Source organism: Limulus polyphemus, unplaced genomic scaffold, assembly GCF_000517525.1.
Source record: "Limulus polyphemus unplaced genomic scaffold, Limulus_polyphemus-2.1.2 Scaffold7321, whole genome shotgun sequence".
NCBI lineage: Eukaryota > Metazoa > Arthropoda > Merostomata > Xiphosura > Limulidae > Limulus > Limulus polyphemus.
In genome coordinates this window covers 2,268-8,286 of record NW_013672931.1, presented here as the reverse complement: position 1 = coordinate 8,286, position 6,019 = coordinate 2,268, and the positions used below count along the sequence as shown (strand labels likewise).

General features: G+C 29.7%; 1 long non-coding RNA gene across 1 annotated transcript in view; it reads right to left on the bottom strand.

Annotated features, from left to right (window-relative positions):
- LOC106474519 overlaps nucleotides 1-4,469 on the bottom strand; it is an 11,853-nt gene extending 7,384 nt beyond the window's left edge. The window contains exons 1-2 of the long non-coding RNA XR_001291751.2: nucleotides 4,298-4,469; nucleotides 2,269-2,421 (exon numbers count right to left, since the gene is read on the bottom strand). This is a non-coding gene — a long non-coding RNA (uncharacterized LOC106474519). The remainder of the gene's footprint in view (nucleotides 1-2,268; nucleotides 2,422-4,297) is intronic.
- Between the last annotated feature and the right edge of the window lie 1,550 nt (nucleotides 4,470-6,019).

Here is a 6,019-nt window from a genome sequence, read left to right as displayed (position 1 = left end):
ACAACCAAAATCTAAATTGTAAGTGTTAGACTTACTGAAAAAATGCCCCAATAAACAGTTAACCTTCTGCAGAGAAATGCATATAACAACTTTGAAAATCATTCCACTGGAATTTACTCTAACATAATGTTGTATAGAACAACCAAAATCTAAATTGTAAGTGTTAGACTTACTGAAAAAAATGCCCTAATAAACAGTAAACCTTCAGAAAAAGTCAAAAATGCAAGATTCTTAAAACTCTCTATCTGTAGAACAAAAAGAATTACGAACAAATTTATATAAAATTCACCTGAACTTCGAAATACTGACAAGTATGTGCTTATTGGAAAAGTTACCACATATTTAGTGATAACATCTTTATAATCTTGTTTAAATAAATCACTAAAAATATGATAACAACCATGTTCAACAGTTCTAAATTTCAGAGTTGATAAAAGTAAAGATGGAAACTATTAAGGCTATATACACATACCTTATCATATTCAAACTTGTCCTGTTTCAACAACTAGAATATATGATTAATGAAAAATTCTTACAGTTTTAATTCTATACTAAAATCCAATAATCCTAAAATCTGACATCAATTATTAGTGAAATGTACTTATTAGAATATTTGTTTTAAGAAAATCACCATATAAACAACTCAATACATCCAGGTAAAAAAACAACAACAAAAGGTTCATATGGAAATTGGAGCTGTACAAAACATTTTCAAAGACACATGGTTGTAGTTTAATTATACTATACTACAATGTCTATACAAGATTAACAGAGCTTTCTAGCAAACTGAAACTTGTACCTACTTGTTTTTTTCATTAAACAGCCTTAAGAATCAGTAACCAAGCAACAACAATACGCGACCATTCATCTTCTTTATGAAAAATGTATATTCTAAATTCAAACAAATTATGCAACTACACTATGCAGGGAAAATATAAATAATGCTTAGAACAAATCATTTTCTTTAACTACTAAATAAATCTTTGCAAAAATTGCCAAATTGAAGTTATTAAATAGGTACCATGGTTTAATTTGTTTTTAAATTAAATACAAAAGTAATGTTTAAAATTTGAATGAACATCCTTATGCCACAAGGTACGTTTTTGCCACAGTTAATGCCTACTGATGGGTTACAGATTTTGGATAGTATTTTCTCTTTCTTTTATTTTTTGCTTTTGTACAAGTTCTTGTCATGGTGGTTTCGTTAAATGTGACAAACTACTGTCAGTTCTTGATGTTCTTTGAGCCTTCAAATAGCATTGTAGTTCATCTAATATATATATATGTACACACATACATTGCTTACTGAACTTCCATTAAGTAATATAGGTAACAACTTCACAAACAGTTGGGCAACAGATGATTTGGCTTTAATATATCACACATAGTAGATTAACTGTTACCTTCATGTTATTCTTGATTAATATTATATAAGGTTTGTCTCCAGAGTCAGTTAAGTAAGAAGGAAGTCTTTTTTTTTAAATACCATCACAGTCTTCAGCTAGACATTTATCGGTAGTGGAAAACTGATTATCATACAGCATATGCTGTCTCATTTTAAATACCAACTGTTCTTGTACAAAACCTTTCAAGTTAAATTCTCTTTTTTATTGTAAAATGAAAACTTAAATCTTTTTTTTTTTTACTTGTAAATTTAAATACTTAAGAACAGCACATGTTTAGATATCTAAAAGATTGATTCTTGTTTGCAATAAACTGCAATTATCAGAATTGACAGTTATATTTTCTGAACCAAAATCAGTTGTTGCTCTTCAGTTTCACTGAAAACTAAAGTTTTCAATACAGTTCAGATGCATGTGAATTTTAAAAGGTACTCCTTTCATTGAAAAATAAACAAGGGTGCTATTCATGCAAAGCAAATATACAACTTGAAAGTACAAAGTGAAAACATTGTTACTTTATCAAAAATATTAAATGCAGTTAGTTCTTCCAATGTGACCTTATAAATACAACTAGTATGAATATTAGCTTGGATCACTCTTTGGCTTTAAAAATAAGATCCTTTTTCAGGAACTACTTACATTTGATGGGGTAATTAACATACTAAGAAAAACTTTTGCCCTGACAAACCTGGATGAGACACCCTTCAATTTTTTTTAGAATTGTATCTTTCCAACAATAAATATGTACAAGGTTTAAACTGATTTATACAGACTACGTTAGAGAGACTAATAAAAGCAAAGTTTTTCTACAGTAATTATAAATCTGTTGTTGAAAGAGATATGCGAGAAGGTAGTGAAAACTTACGTAATTTCCATGACCTTTTTGTTGTTGATGCCATTGACAACGGAAGCAAAGAAAAATAGATGATAGAACTACACTATTTTTTCTTTCAGCCGCTTGCAAAAGTGTAATAAACTGGAAATATCCAACCTTCTCTTTCTATAGTACTTTGCAATTCTGAAATAGAAGAAAACACAGGGATTCTTTAAATGATTTATGATGTGTTTTTGTTTTCAAATTTCTGGTATAAATCCAATATCTTAGATCTAAATTTTTCAAATTTAATTTCCATTTCCAAGCACTTGAATCAACAATCACAAAGCTTTTATAAACATGTATTGTATAGGCCTACATCAAACACTAAACTAAGAAAAACATGCTTTAATGCTCTTAACTTTTCTGGAATCAAGATGAATATTATTTTCCCTTTTGACATTTAATCCCACAGAATGTAAATACATTCATAACACATAAGTTAAGATCCTTTTTAAAGCTAGTGTGATACACTTGATTTAGTATAACATTCCAAACTTAAAAATCATAATATGAAATTAATCATTTCATATTATTTCACGTGTCCCTTTTGTAGTCTATAAAAACACAACATAATTGAATTTCCCTTTTTTGTTACAAAACTGAACAATGAAATGAGCTGAAATACAGGTCTAAGATCTGTTGTACAAGCTATGCTGACACAAACAACAATTTTTCCTTGCGCATTATATATATAGTGTAAATAATAATTATAATTTTCCTCAATATTTTTCTTACTGAACATGAAAGATATTTTTCTAAGACTAGACACACTTCAGGCAGGGTACATTGCCATTTTGTAAACATAATAGTTCAACAGACATAAACAATAATTACATTAAATCTATATTACTTTTGTGAGTATAACTGTTTTGTTTTAATTATGCTTTGAAGTGATTAACAATTCCACCTACTCACAAATATGTTCACACCTATTTTACTTAATAGTGTAATAGCACAATAATGCAGTGCTTTCCAAACTGTGTGCTGTGAAATTTTTGCAATAACTAAGCAATTTTTATTTAGTAACATAAATTTATTATCAATTTAATAAATTTTTAAAATCTGATTTATCTTCACCTTGATACACAGTATAACTGTAATTTCTGCCTGTTTTAGTCATGGATGTGCCACTAGGCCTGCTATACGGGCTTATTTACATGGGCCATAAAAAGTTTGGGGTATTAAAAGTGTGCCGTGAACTGAAAAAGTTTGGGAAGCGCTACAATAACGTAAGTTAATAAAATCAAACTTAAAAATGCCTTCTTAAATTTAACTTTAAGCATTAGTAGCAGTAGAACTCTGTAGTAATAGAACTAATACTAATTGTAATACTAGTAGTAGAACTACTTCAGTATTTGCATACAAATTAACGTGTTCCAATGCAGTCACAATATTAAAGCCCACAACCAAGATCAAAATCAGATGGTACTCTGACAGTAGTCACTATTAATATCATGATTATACACATTCATGAATCAGTGAGAGTTGGTCAAGTTGATGTTATAGTTATAAACTAGTTATTACTAGTCTTTCTTCCATGACTTTGTTACTATCAGGTTCTAATGTGAATGTCTAGCTACTTTAAGTGCGTATATACTAATATAGAAATATAGATTAATATTATGATTATACACATTCATGAATCAGTGAGAGTTGGTCAAGTTGATGTTATAGTTATATACTAGTTATTACTAGTCTTTCTTACCTGACTTTGTTACTATTAAGTTCTAATGTGAATGTCTGGCTACTTTAAGTGCGTATATACCAATATAGAAATATAGATTAGAATATACTCTTACTCACGCAAAGCTTACGACAATGCCAGTAATATTTTATTCCTAATCCTATTTGGATTACCTCTAGTCTCTACGACCGAGCACGACTACCAATCCTGGTTCACTAATATTATTATTATGAAATAGTATTTTACATTATCTTAAAAATAAAAAGTTACAATTTAGTAAATTACTGAATTAGGTTTATATGAAAACATTCAAAAAATAACATTAGTCATTACCTTATTGTTTTTCGTAATTGGTCATATGAATGTGACAAACGTAGGTTGAATAATCCCACTCGTTCGGTTTCGTAAACATCGCTAATATAACAACAATTTTCTCCAAGTTACAACATAACGTCGTTAGACATTTAATTCTAAATTAACAAAACCACACACCATTTTACTCACTATTCACTACTGCCCTCTGGAATACTAACGACCGTTATAACAACATTGTAGTACCGAAATAAGTTTGTACCGCATTTTTATTGGTCAATTTGTTTAGTATATATATTTTTCAAACTAAGTTTTATGTTATAATCAAAATAATTTAATTTTTAATATAAATCTTTTTTCATAGCCTAAAATTATCAGTAAATTCCGTTTCTAAAAATTGGTTTCAAAAATATTTAAAGTACTGACACAAGCAATCTATGAGCCATGGTATGGTGCAGTACAACCATAATAAAGTTTAAGATATTTAAGTAACGCATTTTCTTTTCACTAAAACAATTTTCAGGGTGTGTTATCGTATTTGATTCAAAAATATTTTATTTTATATGTCTGTCAATAATTTTTGTTTCTTATTTTAAAATAACAATAAATTTACAAAAGATACCTCATCTGGCTTAAAGTGCAAATTTGGTGTTTGTTACAATAATCACACAAAATAATCGATTATATTATGACTAGGTGCTAATTATTTGATATACAGTCATATACTGTCAACGAAAATAACTTATCACACAACCGTTAAGAAAGGTTAATAATAACATAACGTTTTGGGACAACATGGGACCTACTGGTCCATCTCAGTTGTTCCAACCGTTAAATTAAATTAAAATAATTTAAAAAAAATCTTAAACCCAGCTTTTATCATTCATATACTTATCAAGCTTTTTCTTAAACTCACTTAAATTTACTGCCTCTACAACATCCGAAGGCAACTCGTTCCAAAGGCCAACCACCCTATTAGAAAAATGAAACTGTCTTAGCTGAAGATGACTCCCACCTTGCCAAAATTTATATTTGTGTCCCCTACTCCTACTATTCTTACTGTTAAATATGAAAAAAGAAGATGCACCAACACTATCAATTCCCTTTACAATCTCAAACACTTCAATAAGATCCCCCTAACTCTTCTTTTTTCAAAAGAAAACAAATTTCAGCCTCTCCTCGTATGATAAACCCTCCATCCCGGGCACCATTCTAGGAACCCTTCTCTGAACCCTTTCCAACAATTCGTTGCCTTTCCTAAGGTAAGGAGCCCAAACCTGAACGCAATATTCCAAATGTGGCCTAACCAGTGACCTGTACAATGAAATTATAACCTCTTTAGACTTTTATTCATTATTTCTGTAGATACAACCTAAAACCCTACTTGCCCTTCCATTAGCAACAGCACACTGCTTGGATGGCTTTAGAGACTGGTCGACTATTACACAAAGACCTCTTTCCTTCATAACACTGTTAAGGTTATTCCCATCAAAATTATACTTATAATTCAAATTATGATAACCCACATGCATTATCTTGCATTTATTATACTCAAAACCCATCTGAAATTTACTTACCCAACTCACTAAATGAACTAAATCCTTTTGTAAATCAGCAGCTTCCTCTTCACAGCTAGCAACACCCAAGACTTTAATATCATCTGCAAATTTAAGTAATTTATTGACTATTCCTTCATCTGTGTCACTGATGTAACTCAAAAAGAGCAAAGGTCCTAAGACTGAG